Raw genomic sequence first — 20,329 nt, 5'->3', positions numbered from 1 at the left:
AAAAATCATCTCACACCCTAAGCCCATTCTATATAAAATGTTGAATAGCTCGTGTAACTTACTGAATATTGTAAGTCCTCACTTAATATTGTTGACAATATTAAGGTTCTTGGAAACATGACTTCAAACAAAGCGATATATAGTAAAAGTGTGTCTTCAAATAATGTTGTAGGTAGGATTGTTTTTTCTCATCAATGCTATCACAAAACAATGTTGAATGAAACAACATATTTGAGAAAGTATAAAGTATATAAGGATTGCCTATGTATATAAAAGGATCTAACTCAGGAACAGCCTGATGAGAGATGCACAGGGCAAGACATGTAGGGAAAAGGCACAGAATTCACCTTTCTTGAAAGGGCAACTGTGCAGCACCTCCACAAAATTCACCAGCCCAGCAGCTCTCTGAACATATCCTGCTGGGTTTTTAAGGAGGCTTCATTACAAAGGGGTGATTGTTTCCAATCACCATTGGTCCTGGTGACTGAATTTTATCTCTAGACCCTTGTCATTTCCCAGAGGTGAGAGTGACAGCTCTGAGAGTCCCAACCACAGGCTGGCTCCACTGGCAACCTGCCCCCACTGTTATGTGTTCTCCTTGTCACCGTTAACATAATAAAAGATACCTTGATAGCTTAGGAAACTACAAGGGTTTTAGGAGCTCTGTGCCAGGAACATGTCTAGGGCCAAATATACATTTCTTATTCTAAACACAATGTCATAACTAAGAAAAACTCATTTCACAAAGATGAAATCCTCCTGGAAAGAAAAACAAGATTTTCTGGGGTGGGGAAAGAAGAAAACAGTCTCAAGAGACTTTCAACTCTGGGGCCAGCTGCTGTACAGTTGAGTTCAGCAAGACAGAGATGAGCAGGGAACCAAACTTTATACTCATGTAATCCTGAAGAAACCATTCCCTTGCACATTTCTAAATTGATAGTCACATTTTCATCATAGCTCTAAATATACCTATCGCTAAGGGTAAACTTCCTGACATATTGTAAATAATGGCAACTTAAATAAAACTGTGATGCCACTCTTTAAAACAAAGCCAATGAAACCTAAATATCACAGCAATTTGGAACCATCAGCAGCCACTTAATAACCACAGGGACAGACTCTTGATTAGAAGGAAATTTTATAAGATCCCCTTTTCTCCTTGAAATTCCATTCTACTTTCCCCAGAGAGTTCTAACCTGATATAACATTTTGTATGTGTGAATCATACTTTTATGGTTTTATTGATAAAAGTTATATTTACCTGCAATATAGATCCAAATTTAAAAAGTAAAACGATGCCCTTGTGACCATAAGCTTTATAAGTGATAAAAACATATTGATTGAGCTATTATTACAAAACTATTATGCAACTGATCAATATAGCAAAGTGTATATGTTTATGGCAATTTTTAAACCAAAAAATTAAAGTTTTATATATCTTTTAATAACATGAAATGGAGGTTTTTATTTTCTCCAGTTCGTTCACATAGCCACGGTGAATAGTGCTTATTGCTAAAATGAGAAAGAGGGTATCATTAATTTTTACTCATATGGCGCCGGGGCGGTCGCCTCTCCGAGTCGCTTTCTCCGCTCTCTGTCCCGTCGTCAGCATGGCCCGAGGTGTACAAAGACCCGCCCTCGAAGAGGTCCTGGCCTGGGTGCTTCATAACTGGTCCCTAAAGTCGCAAGGCCTAATGATGTGAGGGAGCTCCGGCCGCCTTCTCCCCAGTTCTTTTGTTTGGCCCTTGCAGGTGGAAATCAACGAGAACTTGCTCGTCAGAAAAACATGAAGAAATCCCAGGAAATAAGCAAGGAAAAAGAAAAGAGGATAATCTAACCGCCTCTCAGAGAAAACAAAGGGATTCTGAGATCATGCAACAAAAGCAGAAGGCAGCTAATGAGAAGAAGTGTATGCAAACAAGAGAAAAATGATGACTGGCTATTTGGAAAGCCTGGGTGCTACTGCCAACTTGGTGTATAATAACCTCTATGATCAAGATTTTGTAGAGTGAACAGTCATCCATAAGTAATACCTTACCCTTATAAAACTATTTTAAACCTCACCTCTTAGCTTGAGTTAGTATGATGTTTCAGAACCATCTTCAAAGAATAAAACACTAACCATGCATATGACGCATTGGTGAACATTATTTATCATAGTGAACATTTTATAAATTATTAGAGAATGTAATCAGATAATAGAATCTACTATATAAATCTGGAACCTCTGTCACAAACTTTCTTGTCTAATAGAATATAAGATCCATTTATCTAATCTTGATCTGTAATCAACTGATTTGCTTAAAGAATATATGATAGTACAAATACATGGAATAACAACTAAATGAACATAAAATGAATTCTCAGAGTTCTACTATCAACTTAAAATTTTTCAGAATAAAAAAAAAAAAAAAAATTTTTACTCATATAAATAAGTAAATGCATATGGAGGGAGTTTAATCACAGCTACAGCATTCAATTCTGAGAACCCCGAGTTCTCTTAGTTACCCATCATCAAACGTTGTCAATCTTCTACCAGCTTACTTCATCAGATTTCTTCTTCAATATTGTTAAAAGCAAAGAATTAGAAGCAATCCCACTATATAAGGATTTATTTACTCACTGGAGTCACTTTGTCACTACCTACATCAACATTCTGAATGGCCTCTTTTCTTCGAATCTAGAGCTACTAGCCAGTGAAGATTATGCAGAGAAGGTGTGTTTGCCCTTGGACCAATTTAAGGAAAGAGTGCTTAGGGCAGTGGAGGACCTTAAAAATAACACCACACATGTACTCCATGGCCTATGCATTTGCAGATCTTGGCTTGAAGACCAAAAGACTCCGAAAGTTGGCCTGGTAAACATTCTAATGGTGCACCCTCGCTGAACTTAATTATACAAGGTACTCATTCTTTAGAAACATTTGTTTTCTCCAATTATATCCTCTAATAGTAGTAATAAGGGTTATCTGGAGATTGAAAGGACGTAATGAAGTAAAAATGCTTTGTAAACTGAAAAATATAATGTCACTGGTATGTACTGTGGTTTTCATTACTGCTTTTGATATCAATAATCCAAGTTAACAAATTAATACCAGGGATCAGGTACACAAGTGTCATCAAACTCTGGAATATAGGTAAATACTGAAAAGGAGTGGCTATTTCTAACATTAGATGGCACTGGTTCCCAAAGTGTGGGAGAGGGATGGCATCACCTAGGAATGCATTAGAGATGCAAATTCCCTGGCTCCATCCACACTCAAGAAACCAGAAATGCTGAGATAGGACCTAGCAAGCTGGATTTTAACACACTCTCTAGGTGACCGCTGCATGTTGTTCCAAAAATACAACTTGGTTTTGATGTATGGGGGATCCTACTGGATTTCCCAGTACACTGGATGGCATAAGAACATAGGAGGAAACATTTCAAGCAAAGTCCTTCTGTAACAATGTGCCACTTAGTTTCTCCAGAAGCTTCCCCAGAGGGGGTAGGTGCTTTCCCATTTTATAGGTGAGGCATACACTGCAAGTGGCCAGGGACAACAACAAAGAGGACTGCAGGGAAGGGGGTCCACCTATCCAGTGGTTTCCAGAGTCTGACTGAAGAGCTTTCATAACACACAGGCCAATGGCCACTTCTCTATGGAGGATGGCAGTAATTCCTTCCCTTTTACAAAGAGAAACAAAATCAGAATGTTGGAAAGGCTAGGTGCACAGATAAGGGGCAGAGCTCCTCACTGAGGCAGGACCTTCCCCACGCCCTGCCCCCCCCCCCCATATGGACAGGACGAACTCTGCCTCTGATCTCTAGAGCTCAGAGGCTGCTAGGAAGGGGTTGGAGCAGAGCTGGCATTTTGTGTGCCTTTGAAAGGAAGCAGCACAGTTAGCAGTTAGGTTCTCTGTTTTTCCTCCCAGCTCCTGAGGAAGGCAGCCACCCTCCTGCCTTCCAAACCCCAGGGTCTGGGAGCTCCTGACCTGGCAGAAGCAGGTTGCCAGTTCTCATAGCTGCAATTTCACCTCGCCCCACTGATGGGTAACTGCATCTTCTCCCTCTGATGGGTAACTATATCTTCTCCCTCTATTCTCTTGTTTAGAAATGCTTTGCTCTCTTTTTGCTGCACCAAAGGCCTTTTGTTTGCATTTGTGGTGACAGATGGCAAAGCATTTCTAGTGAGAAAGATTCTGACCTAGTGATAATTCTTAGACCCTTGACCCAGTAACGGCTTCTTTCTTCCAGTACAGCCTACTGAATGCATCTGGAAGACAAATGGAAAGGGGTGGCTCAAAAATACTGGATGCAGTGTCAAGAGGACGCTTATTTAGTACACTGTAGGAAGCAAAGAACTGCCACCCCCAAATGTGCCTTTTTGGCAAAAGGCTGTTTTAATGGGAGGGGCTCTAAAGGCTGGATGGAGGTTGCTTTGACATTTATGTGTAAACTTGTCTCTGTAATAGCCTCTTCTGGGAAGACCTAATCTCTTCATTTCTTTTCACTGGAGAAAGCATAACTTAAATCTGCATTATCTTTATGGTACAATTTCCATAATCTCACTAACTGACCTTCCCTTTTGCTCTCCCCTGACCCTCTAGTTTCATCTTGGCTAAGCTATTTAAGATGGAATCAGAAGCCACACATATGAGTCACTCAGTCATGCTGGGTCTCTCCCATGTATACGGAAGGTATACATGTTAATATTAAACTTCTTTTTGACTTTTATCAATCTGGCTGATGTTTTTTTGATTACATGTCAGCCTGGAAAAACGCAGAGGGATAAAGATGATTTCTGTTGTGTGCCCAGTGGTATAAATGAAGTCATAATAAGGTAAACTGCCAGCAACAAGGCAAAATGTCAGCTACAGTCTAAAGCACACTGTATTCAAGAAGAGAAGCAAGCTTTCAATCTGAGCATCTCGAATGGGTTCAATTCAATAAAACTTTTTAAAAACAAAATTGTTCTTTGTTGACAACATGGGTAAGATACAACAAAACTTAAATAATGTTTTTCATGCTAGTTAGATTTGTACTCTTCTTATTTGAGGAAAAACAAGAGCTAAAACAAAAGAACTTTGCCAAGACAGCACAGAGGGTAAGGAAAAGATTCGGCATCTGTTCAATCTTGTGTTGTTTTTTTTTTTTTTTTTTTTCACTAGGGGGTCAAGCTCTGAAACACTGGTATACAAAGAAGAATGAAAGTCAGCAACTATTAGATTTTCACACCTGATTTCTACTTTTCAGAAGAAGCTTTGAACAAAAAGAACAGAAAGATTACTCTACAAACCAAGTGTTCAGTATAAATTGTTCAAATGAGTAGCAAATGCCACAGTAACCCATTGAGGGTTAACATTAACTTGATTCCATTGAAAAAATCCAATTACAAGGATTGTGGCACTGAATTGAGCTGCTGTACGGTTGACTGAGTTGAGACTCTGGAGATTTATATACCCCACGGCTCTGCAGAATCTTCGATCTGGCCTAGTTCAGTGCTACACCAACCGCACACAAAAGCAGCTGTGAGCCTCAGTGACACACCTACCTGTCGCTGTTTCCATAATGGTAGAGTAAGGAAGCAATACCTTCGCACTCTCTGATCACATCAAAGAAAAATCATACAAACACATCTGAATAACTAGATAAATATTTATATATAAAATTATATATAGCTATAAAATTAGTCCCCATACTAATCAAATAAATGCTACCGCCTATATTGGCATGATTAATCAAAAGCTTCAGATCATATTAAAATGCTGACCAAATTGGCTTTCATTACAATGTTACAATAGTTTTCAAAGCCAACATTGAATATTTAATAGTTAATGGAACTGCATTATGCATCTTTTCAATTTACTTCCATGATCTTTTTTTTTTATAAAAAAACCTTTGAAATATGAGGAGAATGTGAAATTGATAAATGTTTTGCATCTAGAATAAGGCATTTCCTGTTTGTGTTAAAAATAACAATGGGCTCTAGAGTAAACAAAATTTACTATAGTTGCTTCCATCCTAACATTTTCATAAACTCAGAACAGCTGTTAATTGCTTGCACAGATTTGAGTCATAATATATTATAAGACATTTTTAGAGATTACTTGTATGTGTACATTCATCTGTGTCCTTTTGAAAAGAGACTCTCCAAATCCCTTCTCCCTGTCCCTTTATAGATCATTTAGAATTTTATTTTTCTTCAAGTTTTATTTTTCTTCAGGTTTTTTTTTTTTTTTAAAAGATTTATTTATTTATTTATACAAGCACTGGGTATAGTCAGAAGCATGAGAGGGTGAGAGAATTCATCAGAGCCAGAGCGGGGAGCAGAGCAGGCAGCAGGACTGAAGTACACTGCTGAGGGGAGCAGCGAGCCGCAGGATAGGTCTGCGCGCCTTGTGTGCCCCGCGGCCGGGGATCGAACAGGCGCTGCAGAGGCTGCGGGCAGCTTCGCAGCCCAGCGCTCAACCGCTGTGCCACCAGGGAGGCCCCGTTCTTCATGTTTTTGAAAGCTGGTTGCTATTTTCTCTGAGTGACCTAGCTGTAGCCATGGCATTAACCACACTTTTGCTCCTAATACCTGCTCTTTCCTCTCAGCACGGGAACTTTTGGCTAAGACTTCTAATTCAGTTATTTGTTTATTTACCAAACACCTACTACGTGCAGTGGGCTGGAAAGATGGCTACTATTATGGGCTGAAAAGCAGTCCCCAAAATTCACAGGCATAAGTCTTAATCCCCAGCACCCTAAAATGTGACTATTTGGCAATAGGACCTTTGAAGAAGTAATCAAATAAAATTCAGGTCCCTAGGGTGGGCCCTCATCCAATATGACTGGCGTCAGGAGAAGAAGAGCGATTAGGACACGTCTGCATAGCGGGATGACAGCAACAGGTGTCCCGTCGGCCAAGGAGGAAGGTCCCAAAAACCTGAACTGCCGACACCATGAATTCAGACTTCTAGCAGCCAGAACAGTGAGAAAAAAGACCCAGTTTTTTAAAGTCATCCATTTTATGATTGGGAGGCAGTGCCAGAAAACTAATACAACTGTCTTATATACACTTGTGCTTTGCATTTAAACGATTACAGGTGATATTCCCTGTGGGAAGACCAAAGAACACAATGGTGTGTCCTTCCCTTAAGAATGTCACCTTTTCTGCAGCATTTGAAATAGGACTCATAACTTTACCATCATAGCTCTGAGTCAAGAATGCCAGGCTTTGGGCAATTAATTTTCTCTCTTTGATATGGCCTTGCTTCTCTTCTTCCAAGCACTTAATTATCCATCATCAAATGCCCACCAGGTGGGGAGGGCCTGGCTGAGACCAGCCTTGAATTTTGTGCTTTAATCTACCTATTTATAAAGTATCAACGTGCATGTAGACTTTGATTTCCAAATCTAATCTTAGTGGCTAATGATAATGGCTAAGCTATTTAAAGCCTGTTGTTCCCTTTGGATGGTTTGACTGTTTTGTGTGTTAATATAAAAAGAACACAATTTAAAAAAAATGGGGACAACTTCCCATTTTTCAAATTCAAGTGTACTTTCCTTCCCAACTGACTTCGGATTGACCTCGTCCCCAGATGTTGTCACTGTCCTCCCTTTGGTGTGTAGCACGTCTTACCCATCAATTCCTGTGCGCCAGTGCACAGCGACTGCAGGAGGAATGGCATTCCCAGCAGTAATAGCTCATAACTGCAATGAGCACACACATAATAAATCACCTCCTGGGAGAAAATGAGCTCAGCTCAGTCAAGGCAACTTTTTTCTACTTCTGCCGTTCACAGCAGCCACATCTATCTCGAGATGTGGAAAGGGAAGTTGGTTTTAAGTGTGTGACATGTATAGACTGAGGATAAGTGAACACAGTGAGAGAATAAGGAGAATCCAAATAAGGATAACATATGCCCCTGAGGAATAGCACTTGATTACAGCATTGACCTGAATTATTTGAGGGTCACATCTGTTGCACAGCAGGTCATAACACACAATCCTTATTCTGACTCAGTTGTTCCCACTTTAGTATTTTCTGAGGCCACTGGGTGCTAAATCCTTTCTCAAGGTGTACCAGCAATTCTGGTCCCTGCCTTGCCAATGAGGAAACTGGGGCACTGGCAGTTTCCCCAGTTTCTGATTTTTAAGGTCTGGCTCATCAATTTGCAGTCTATAAACGTCAATCATATACCTCTCAGCAAATAAGTAATTTCTTGTCATTCTCCTGCTAAACAGTGTCAAAGGACAAGCAAGGATGGACTCTCTTTGTAGCCTCCACTCTTACCATCCATCCAATCCCAAGGGTGTTTCATTAACTCAGGCCCCAATTAAAAACAGTGTAGCTGGCACAGCTAGTGGTGTTAGAGTAGAAAAGACAAATGCACATTGTGAGTGAGTGTGTGTGTGTGTTTGGGGGTAAGGGCAACAGTGGTGGGGCACTGAGTCCTAGTGTCCACAGGATAGGGAAGGGAAAGCAGTACCACAAAGTCTCGCTCAGTTGGGTATAATCTGGGTCCATAAAGTTCCTCAAAGCTCTCCCTTGCTCCCCACTTCTATCCCAATTTTCCAAGCAGGATATGGAATTCTTTCACTCTGCTGGTTATAGGTAAGTTGTGGAAGAAAGGTGTAGGGGTGTGTGTGTGTGTGTGTGTGTGTGTGTGTGTGTGAGAGTGTGTTGCTGTTTAGGATTCAGGAAGCTTATACCCAATGTTAACATGGTCCCAAGCAATGAGTCAAAGCTTTTTCTCCTTAAGGGACTGAACTAACCAGTTGTTTGGCAGTCAGCTGCAACTGAGACAATACGTTTAGATGCCTGTGAGAATGAGGTTTTGAACAATAAACAAGGAGTCAAGTGGGTAGGAAAAACATGAAACTCAATTAACTGATGACACAGATCAACTATCACTACTCAAGACAATTATATGTTATTGTCATTCTTCTGTTTAGATAAGTATCAAGAAACTTTGGTTTCTTGGTATCAGTAGTTTAGGCAAAGGGGAACCAGATGCTTGGTTTCTTGGTATCAGTAGTTTAGGCAAAGGGGAACCAGATGCCTTACAGTGTGATGAAATCTAAGTAATAGAAATAGAAAGAAAGGTTCACGTATTTCAGTTCACACTCAGTTTGGGACCTTAAATATAAATGAAAGGATTGGTTTTCTGGTTTGTTTTGCAGCCACTTTCAAACACCCAGGATGGAGAAACAGACATGGAGTTAGGAGCTTGACATCTGCTGATGGTACCATGTAAGAGACTTGGAGATAAATACATGTCCTTGAAAATTCCCCAGCCACAATCTCTATATGTGGAAAACATCTTTTTTACATCCTCTGTGCAAACTATTTTAAACACACCCCCCCCTCCTAGATGGAACTAGAGTCTTTTTTTTTTTTAAGTTTATACTGCAGTGTTTTAGTGGGCTATTTAGTGAATTGTCTTCTTTGATTAATCACATCTCTCTTCCTGGCTCCAATAATTCCATCCTTTAAGTATCTTTAGATCAGATGCCCATAAATCACAGAGAGCCCCAAGCCAGCTATGAATCGCTCACAGTTTCAATTAGCATACAGATTTAACAGCTGCCATTAGTGGGGATTGCTACTAACAGGAAGGATCGCAGCTGACCAAACATTTAAAACTGAGCTTGGGCCTGAGAATCTACTCACAACGGTTAAAATATTGACCATTCTGAGATTAGATTTGTCCAAATGCTCTGTGGACTTCCATAAATATGGTCTCCTGGTTACCAAATCTGGTATTTTTTTTAGATCTCTTCCTTTTTGATTTCCCAGAAGCATCTGATAGGGGTGACAGCACCCTGCATAGACCAGGTCTCTGTCTTTGTCCCCGAAACTGCACCTGTCACGGTCACTGCACCTTCCTGGGTCTCCTTTCACATCTCGGTTTCTCCATTCCAAAAGGGTCTTTCTTCTCTTCCTCCAATGTTTGGTCATTCATTTAATTAATTCATAATTAATTTATTCCACAAATATATATTGGGGTCTTGGCACTGTAGGATCAACAATAGCCTTCTGGACACAGGGAATTTATCAATTAGTGGTAAATACAAATATAAATAGAGAGATATATTGATTTATCTACAACACATTTACAGGTGGCTTATAGGACACAACATGACAAACTGAAAATGGAGGACACACAGGGTGCTCCGAGAGCTTGCAGATGAGGACAGTTCATCCAGTTTGGGAGGGCCAGGGAAGACCTCCTGGAAAAGCTGACATAAATTGAATTCTAAAGAAGAAAACAAATTCTTGTAAGGATAAGGATATCTGCAAAGGCAATGGGTCTGAACTATCCTTGATACACAAACACCTTTACCCATCCTGATAGGCCTGTGCTGTCCCTATGGTGATCATTGACCCTATGTAGTTACAGAGCCCTTGAATTGTACCCAGTGTGAAGGGAATTGAATTAGTTCAATGTGGATGGAACTGGCGAGGATTATGCTAAGCAAAATATGTCAGGAGGAGAAAGACAAATGCAGGGTATTCTCACTTATATAAATTCTTAATAAATTCTTAATTTTGGGGCCTCCCTGGTGATGCAAGAGGTAAAGTCTTAGCATGATGAGGCTACCCAGAGCCACTGCAGCATGAATTCAATCCCCAGCCAGGGAGCTAACCCACATGGCACTACAGATTTTTCTTATCTTCTCCACTGTTCCCCTCAGCAGTGTATTTCAGTAGATCTGCCTGTTCTGCTCCCCACTCATCTCCGGTGAATCCTCTCAACCCCCACAGTTCTGACCTACACCCCAGTTTTTATATGCATAAATAAATAAATCTTTAAAACAATTTCAACTTAATTTTAGTGAATTTAAATGTAAAAATCGATATTTAATTCAGTTATTATAATACTATTAAGTATATCTGAAATAACTTGAATGAGGAGAGAGTTCATATCACTGACTTTTTTTCCCCACTTAATCAATGTAGTGGCAAGAAGAGTTATGCTTACCTGTAGGAGATGCAATGAAATAGGGGCAATGTATGAGAGTTGCATAGAAAATAAACAAATGTGGATTTGTAATTCATGATTGTTTTTCTCTAGATCATAAAATGGGTCAACAGATGTTTTATTATGTTTATATATGTTTATCTTAATTCATCTTTTGCACTAAGCAATGTCATGTGAATGCGATGACCTGAGATTTTCCAATGTAAGCATTTACATAGACCTCAATCACAAGACAGTGCGTCCTTAGTTTCTTGCCATGTTGCAAATAGTTGCATTACAGTATTGCTTGCATTTAAAAATTTATATTGATGGACTAGTATTTTTTTTGTAGGTTCAGTCTTTCCCTCCATACATTTATTTATTCTATTAGAACTGTCTTGACTTAGAATTGTTTTCTCTCAGCACTGAGATACAGAAAGTCTACCAACTCATTGTATTATCGCATCTTGGAAAAATTCATAACATAACAACAACAACCAAAGCCAGTTTCCCTTGCCAAGACATTTCCTGGCATCCTTGTATTTTACTAAGACCATCCATTTACTCCTTGACTTTGCATTTTTTAAGGGATCATAAAATGTCTCATCACCATTTTCTTATTTATTTCCCCCCTTTCTCTGTTTCACCTATTTTTTCTGAAAAATGTGGGAAAATAGCACTTAAATCAGATCATACTTAAGTGATTTGATCATGAAGGACCAAATTAATAACCATGAGGAAATCTGAATGTTAGCTGCTTTAAAAGCAAAATGAAACATGAATGCATTGCCATTTATCTGTGTAAGTTTTTCCATCTAAACTGATCAACCGTCCCAGTCATAGAAAAAGCAGTGAATAATTCTGATGAAGTCTGGCCAGCACGTGTAGTTGTTCTAGCTTTTATCTCTTGATTACAGTCACCGCAGGATGAGCAGTGTGAAGTCCCTTACCCGTGTCACCTCTCATTATAAATCAGGTAAGCACAGACCACCCTTTTGATTGGTTGTAATATATGGCACAAAGGAAGCTTCAATTTCCCACTAAAGTCTGCACTAAAGAGAGTAGGGAGAAAGTGAGCAAACCAATAACCTTTTCCCTAAAATGAAACTATGATTTATAGTGCACTTACAGAGTGCCAGGATGCTTGCTTATAGGGTGGTGGCAGAGAAGCTGTGAGCAACCAATGGTAGCCAAAGCCTGAAATTAGGCTGCTCTTTGTTGCTCAAACTATAGATTTATTGAGAAAGCAAAACAATCCATCAGAATAATGTATTGCTGGAACCCTCCAATTGGAAATAATAGTAGCATAGACACAAAGTATTGAGTAAAACCCCCCAAATAACCTTTCTTCTGAAAATCTGCTGTATCTTTCATGTAGGACCATTGCAGGCAAACCTTGAATACACTGTGCTGAATTTGATAAATTGGGTTATATGTTATTTGGAATTGTGCTTTAGAATTTGAATCAATTTTCTTCAGAAACATGCAAAGAAGGGTATTACAGGGACTGCATAGCTCAGTGTGAATTTTTGACACAAACACTTCATTTTGTTGGAGACAAAATGGGCAACACTTATGTTATTATGGCGAGGCAGTTACTAGGCTTCTAAATTCCTGGAGCTTCTAAGTTCCTGGCTCCATTAAATTTAAAGATTTATTGAAAAGCACATCACAGCCATACAAATCAAAGCGATATGCCCATTTACATCCTAGCATATAGCAAAGCACCACATTTTAAAGAAATAAAACAATGTCTTATTTAAAAGAATTCTACATACATTTTATACATCAGAGGCTATAGCTTATTTATCCATGTTAATGAATGTGGTTTCATTGTTGTAATATAAGTTATTTCAATGAAAAACTTCTCCAGACCAGAAAAACATAAATCACCCTTTAGCTGCAGCAGTGCCAGTACATTAGCACCTGGGTCTTTGATGGGGTGGGGGTGGGGGCCTGAACCAAGGACCTGACACGTGTTTTGCAACCTTGGAAATGATCATGACTGTACTATATTTATAGGCCTAAGTAATCCTGAGACTCCTACATAAGATAGCGATTTCATTCAGAGAATTCCTCATCCATTTCTCAGCCTTTACAAATTACTTGCCATAGGATCTCCGAATATGATGTTAGAATGAATGGGGGAGAAAATTAGTGCGCTGTGTCAGGGACTGAGGCTGGGCAAAGCCAAGGCCATGGGCTGCATGTAAGAAAATATTATTCCCTGATTCTTAGTTCAGGACTCTTTTTGCTGCTTTTTCTCTGCTTCTCACCTATCCCATGCTCAAAAAAATATTTAGTAAATGAATAATTAAAACCTAGTCCAATAACTAACTTAATTACCCCCTTCTCCCCCCACACACTATAAATAGCATTGTGCAAATAATGCACATCCTTATTCCCCTCTCTCAACATTCTCCACTCTCATCCTCTTCCACCTCCACTCACACAGCTTTTGTCAATTTGAATTTGAATAAAACCCTTGCAAAATAAGCAATGTATCTTTTCATTTACATAATGGTAATATGCTATCGACCTCATTTTCTTACTTTCTTCACTCAGCAATGTTCTTATGCTCTATTGTGTTGTTATTATTGTTTCTAATGCAAATTCCACGATCTTGGGTAACACTCATTCCCCCAGGGATGGACATATTGCTCCAGCTCCTTTTATAAACTACACTGCTGTGAACATCCTTAGACACAGTCCCTTAAGGATCTACATAGGAATTTCTTGGGTATTTATGCTAGGGATCTTAGGTCAGAGTATATATTTACACCTTTTGACAAGCACTGTTTGATTATTCTCCAAAATGATCACAGAATTGTACATATTCCTACATAATTTAAGGAAATCCCAGTTCAACTTCCTCCACCTGCCCCCAAACCCATCCTCCCTCAATTTTAGGTTTTAGTGGAGGAGGCAGGCTGAGCATGGTTTTGAAGAGACAAGGCTCTTCCTCTTACCATCTGAGCCCCTGGGAAATGGCCACTATATTACTATATGACATACATCCTCTCTCCTCTGCTAAAAAATAATTCTTGTAACTACACATTAGCTTTGGAATTAGGAGGCTGAGACTTGAAGAGATTTTGTGCAGATGAATATGAATAGAAAGTGTCTTAAAGGAGTGAGAGTCAGGTAACAAACTCCCTGGAAGTCTTGCACCCCAAGACCAGGTGAAAATAAGATGGCCTGGAAGGAGCTGGGTTTTGTCCACGTTACTACCTTCCTACCCATTTCTAATTTGTCCAGTCTGTAGGAAGGAAGGAGGGAACTTGAAAGCTGTGAGCAAAGGGCATGGTAATGACAGCTGGGTGGGGAGAGCTCTGGATGGCTGCATTGCCGAGTCCTCCTGGATCACAGCCCGCCAGCGCTCCTCAGCACAACAGCCCTGGTTTTCCAGAGCCTCTTCCTCGTGAGGTCTCTGCTCTGAGCCACACACTCTTAGGTTACTGGTATCTGTCTTCTGCCCTGTCACTCTTCAGCTAGGTGTCTCCACAGTGCTCTTCAAACCATTATCACACTGGCAGGTTTTCTTTGAGAAAAGCACAAGTGGATCTGATTTGGCTGGAGTCAATGCTTAATAGGGGATTCTCCCTGATGGCACTGTGTCCAATGTATGCCTGACACTTCAAATAAATGCAACAGTCTGGGCCCCTCCAACAGCCTGCAGAGGCCATGGATACAATGCTTTAGAACTGATGAGTCACAGGCTAGAAGAAAGTGGTAGGAGGAAAAGAGAGAGAGGGAACCCAGAAGAGAAGCTTGAGAAATACTTTCCATTACAATCATCTACCAGCAGCTTAGCAATGACAAAACCTCGGGCAGTGGGAAAGCTACTTGTAATTTTGCTATTCTAAGTAATAGCTCCTACGGTGGTTTAAGCTAAAAGAAATGTGATGGAACAAATGCGCTCCTCCCCTTCAAGCCCCATCAGCCGCAACGATCACAAGGATGAGAACGCATCCTGAAAATGCTGATTCACAAAGGGAAAAATAACCTCATAGTCCAAGTCTAGTTAATAAAATTAAATAAAATGGGAGTAATTGCTCCCGGATGTGTCTCATATCCCTGGCCAGGTCATTTATGACATGGCTCTGTGAGTCAATCAACAAAATACTCAAGGTGGGATTGTCTGGGTGTGAAGGTTTGTGGAGATGACGAAGAGGCAATGTGACAGAAATGGCTTAGAATGCCTAAAGTACCTTTTCTTTATTGAAGTTATGGAGAAAGGTCTCTATGGTAGAGATGTATCTCAGGCATAAGAGGGAAGGAGAGGACACCCCATGGAGGCCCTGGGTTACTGGTTCCTGGCTTGGTTCCATGGATGGCACCTTTTGGTCAGAACAAGGGAAATGTCTTCAACAGTCTTTCTTCCCATTCTCCTCTCCCTAACTGGGTCTGTAACAAAAAAGTAACTTGACTACCAGCCCAGGACATGCTTGGGCACAAACCCCATAGGACGGGGAAGGTGGTCACAAATGGAGCTGGCCCTGCCACATGTTAGCCCTGGTGTCTTCTGTCTGGCCAGCCCCTGTGCCCAAATGCTGTCATGTGATTTGACTTTCATTTCTGTCAAGCAATGACACTCTAAAAGTCTTCATATCAAAACCACACTGAGATACCACCTTACAGCAGTAAGAATGGCACATATCAAAAAAATAGGCAACAACAAATGTTGGCAAGGATGCGGTGAAAAAGGAACTCTCCTACATTGCTGGTGGGAGTGCAAACTGGTCCAACCACTATGGAAAGCTGTCTGGAGGTTCCTCAGGCTACTAAAAATGGAGCTACCATAAGATCCAGCAATTCCACTCTTAGGGATCTACCCAAAGGTCACAAAAACAGTGATTCAAAAGAGTACTTGTACACCTATGTTTATTGCAGCACTATTTACAATAGGTAAAACCTGGAAACAACTCAAATGCCCAAAAACAGACGACTGGATCAAGAAGATGTGGCATATATACACAATGGAATATTACTCAGCAATCAAAAAAGATAAACTCATGCCATTTGCAGCAACGTGGATGGAGCTAGAAGGAATTATGCTCAGTGAAATAAGCCAGAAGGAAAAAGAAAAATATCAGATGGTTTCACTTGTAATAGGAATATAGGGAACCAAATAAGACATCAGTGTAAAAAAATAATAATAATAACAGTACAAAACACAACAAAGCAAAACCAGACAATTACAAACCAGAGACATCCTGCAGGGGAGGAGGAGGGAGAGAGGTAAGAGGGAGGGAGGGAGGAGCACAGGGGACTGTGGTGATGGTGCACGGGTGCCTTGGGGAAGGAAATTCTATGGGGACTAAACCTGAGGGGGTGGGGGGAAGCAAATATTGTCTAAAAAATGCAAAAAATCTTAAATGTTAAAATTAAAAAAATGAAAAAAAAAAAAGGAAAAATATGGGGGAAAAAAGACTTCATAAACCACCAAGCAAGACAAAAAAACCTGCCGTCATATGTTTGGCATCTATCAGCTTCTCCAAAGGTCCTGCGGTCCTTTCTCCCCCTCAGTAGGTCACTGCTCACCTCCTGCCCTCCGGCCTCCATAGCTGACTAAAGTGAAGTTCTTGCTGGCCACAAGGTCTCATCCTCTGGGGTGAGCTCCATTCTTCTGATGAAGAGTCTATCTGCCAGGAAGGTGCCTGATACCAGTGCACAGAAGAGCCTCACCTTTCTCCTGACTGAAATCTCGCTGGGTGTCCTGGAGAGGCGTCATCAACCTCCATGAACATGAGCTGATCACTTGACTTCTCCCCTCCAGGTTGGCTCACTTCACTTTTGCTTAAACCTGGCAGTTCCTGTACCGAATGTGGCACCTGGTCTACAACTGTGTTCTGTTTGGTCCACACCGTGTTTTGAAAACTTTTTGAAAAAAATTGGATAATTATGGCAGAGCCACTTAGAAAAATGGTAGCAGTTTCCATCCAGTTAAACATATGTCACTGAACAATCCAGCAACCCCTTTACCTACGCATTTGCCTGAAAGAAAGAATATCTACACAGCACATCTACTGCAGCTACACAGGGCATGGACTCTCACTTGCTTCAACCCTTTTCTTGCCAGCTTCACTTACTTGTACCACCTGTTTGATCACTAAGATATTTGTTATCCCTCTCAGTCTTATACTGTTAAGTCAAGTGAAACCAAGACTGACACTTCCTAGCTCATTTTCCCTTTTTGTTTCACTCCCCACCCAGCCCCCACATAACCCCTTAGGCTGTGTGTAGCTGCCATCTACTGTGTAACACCATTTGTATCTTAAAGGACACAGTGGAGCTCAAGGCTGACCCAGCAAGGCTGACCTTCCAAATCTATGACAGTATTTGAGAAAGGAGTATTTTGAAGCCATAAGTTGAAACAGGGATGATGAGACACTTTGATTCAGGGACTTTCATGGTTATGCAAAGCCAGACGTTTCTCTACACCCTCCACTGTAGCCTAGAAGCATCTTTGGCCTCCATTGTGGGGCCAGGCACAGAGTAGATGCCCCCTGAAATATTTGCTACAGCCAAAGTGCAGAGTTATACCCTTTAAGTCACTTAATGGTGACTTAAATGAATAATCAATCTATTTGTTTAGTAGTTATGGGCAAAGTCCTAGGATCCACTTCTTCATAGGAAATTTAGACCTACCCAGAAAAGAATAAATTGTTTCTATGAACCTCAACTGAGATCTTCGTTCTTGTCAGTCACCTCACTGAGATATGCTTTGAATTGTTGAGAACATTCTACCTAGGGAAGGAAAACACTGTCCAGGTTCTGTAGCTTATACCCTAAGAAATCAGGGAAGGCCTCTACCTTCCTACAAAAGTGTAAATCAGGCCTTCCTGGTGGCGCAAGGGGTTAAGATGCAACCTATCCGCAGCCACTGCAGCATGAGTTCAAACCCCAGCCAGGGAGATACCCGCATGGCGCAGCAGACCTCTCCTGACTCTCTAGCTGCTCTCCTCAGCAGTGTATTTCAGTCAATCTGACTGTTCTGCTCCCCACTCTGTCTCTGGTGTGAATCCTCTCACCCCCCACATCTCTGGCCTGTACCCCAGTTCTTATATGCATAAATAAATAAATATTTTAAAAAGTGTAAATCTTCTCTCCCTCTTAGTTTAATATTATTGATGGAAATCTGGGGAATGACCAAAGCTCAAAAAAGGAACATTTTAGAAGATAATGACAATTTTAATGGCCCTCCAAGTGAAAGTTAATTTAGGAGCTCAGCAGCCAGTTATCAAGACTTGGTAATAGTGTTAACTGTAATCCTTGGATAAAGATTCTAATTAGGTTAATGACAAATTCAGCCCAGCAAGGGTATTTTCAGAACAGTTCTTTCCAAATACACACACAAATACTCACACAGGGACATTTTGTCTAGTTTAGAATGCAGCAGTGTGCAGAGACACAAGATGGGAGTTCTTATGAAACCATGAGATAGTGTCAAGACCTTGTTTTGGAAAAAGAAAAAAACAGTGTTTTAATAGTGATGTTTGCAGAATAGGTATAGTTTGCAGTAGGTATTTAACAAGAAACACATTAGAAAAATACTTCTCTGTGCTTTCAAATGTAGGTGTGTTTCTGGTGACTGGAGGACCCTTAGTTTGCTAAGACCACAATGGGGGTGCTATGGGTTGAATTTTAGACCCTCAAAATTCATGTTAAAGCCCTAAACCTCAATGGGACTGTACAGTGTTCCCCCTCTCCATGGGAAATACATTATAAGACCCCAGTAGATTCCTGAAACCTCAGAGGGTATTGAAACCTAATCTATGCCATGTTTTTTCTTATGCATTCTTAGCCATGATAAGGTTTACTTTACAAATTAGGCAAGTAAGAGATTAACAATACTTAGCAACAATAAAGCAAAACAATTCTAACAACATACTTTACTAAAAGCTACATGAATGTAGTCTCTCTTTCAAGATATCTTACTGTACATGCCTAGTACTTTCAGACAATGGTTGACCACTGGTGACTGAAACCATGGGAAGTGCAACCTGGGATACAGGGCACTACTTTACCTGGACATAGGGTCTTCAGAAGTAACTAAAGTTAAACTAAAGTTGGCTTCCATTGTGGGGCCAGGCACAGAGTAGAAGGGTGGCGTGCTAATGGGACACAAAAAGAGGAAAAGAGAAAGAGCTGTGTTGCTACTTGAGGATGCAGCAAGAAGACAGCCTGGGAGAGCTCTCTCTCCAGAAACGAAATTGACTGGCACCTTGATCTTGGGCTTTGCAGTCTTCAAAATGACGAGAAAATAGAATTCTGGTGTTAACGTCTCCCTGTCTATGGCATTTTGTGATGGCAGACCAACTCAAATAATGCAGCAGGGGTGGAGGGTAGATGATGGTCAGGCTTCTCTGCCCTCCCGCCATTGGGGTTGATGATGGATCCCTGCAGTCCTGAATGCATGCCTGGTGGCGGGGTGTGGGCCTATGTAGGTGGGTACACCTGGGCCGAGACTGGGCTTATAGGGACGGTGTCACAGGGACGCCAGAAGAACAAACGGAACAGACAGAAGGAGAAAACAAGAGAGAGAGGGGAAGAGAACCAGCAGAGTAGCAAGGCCACGAGAGATCGCCGTAGAGCCCAGAAAGAGTGAAGATTCACTGGGGGCTAGGAGGCCTGCCAGCCTCCTGGCTCCCCAGCACCCCTGCCTGCCGTATACCTGGTAAACTCAATAAAAGCTTGAAAAAGCCACTGAGGGCTCCAGGATTTCTTCTTTACCCATCTGCTCAATCATAGAGATCCTGCACTGGCCCTTCCTGCCACTGCATGGGCAAATCAAATTTGGAGCTAGGAGCTGGCAGAGCTGACTTTCTCCACATAGGAAGGAGAGTGGGCTGGGCAGTGTGGTCCTGGAGGCAGTCCCTTGCCGTGAGGAGTAGGAGAGGGAAGATTAATGAAGCCTTGAGTGAAACAGAGGGCAGTGAGGATTTACGATGTTGTGGATAAGCCATACAATGTAAAGACTCTTCTTTCATAAGACAATTTTTTTTAAAGTTTTTCTATTTTTTTTTAAAGATTTATTTATTCATGCATACAAGAACTGGGGTACAGGCCAGATGCATGAGAGGGTGAGAAGATCCACCAAAGACAGAGCAGGGAACAGAACAGGCAGACTGACGAAATACACTGCTGAGGGGAGCAGCAGGAGAGACAGGAGAGGTCTGCTTGCCACGTGGGATTCTCCATGGCTGGTGGGGATCGAACTGGCACTGCAGAGGCTGCGGACAGCGTCACAGCGCTGTGCTCAACAGCCTGCGCCACCACGGGCGGCCCAAGACAAATCTTTAATAACAAAGAATTCTAAGTGCAACTGGTCCTTCTGTTGGCAAATGAGGGAAACTTCAGTCTCCAAATGCTTGAGAAGGCATTGGGTGACAGCA

General features: G+C 41.1%; 1 protein-coding gene and 1 pseudogene across 2 annotated transcripts in view; one reads left to right on the top strand and one right to left on the bottom strand.

Annotated features, from left to right (window-relative positions):
- SV2C (synaptic vesicle glycoprotein 2C) overlaps nucleotides 1–20,329 on the bottom strand; it is a 385,830-nt gene that overhangs the window by 44,772 nt on the left and 320,729 nt on the right. The window lies entirely within an intron of this gene.
- On the top strand, nucleotides 1,676–2,147 carry LOC119261007 (small EDRK-rich factor 1-like; annotated as a pseudogene).

The sequence above is a fragment of the Talpa occidentalis genome, unplaced genomic scaffold, assembly GCF_014898055.3.
Source record: "Talpa occidentalis isolate TD23 unplaced genomic scaffold, MPIMG_talOcc4v2.1 talOcc4.6, whole genome shotgun sequence".
Lineage (NCBI taxonomy): Eukaryota > Metazoa > Chordata > Mammalia > Eulipotyphla > Talpidae > Talpa > Talpa occidentalis.
This window is presented reverse-complemented; position numbering and strand designations above follow the sequence as displayed.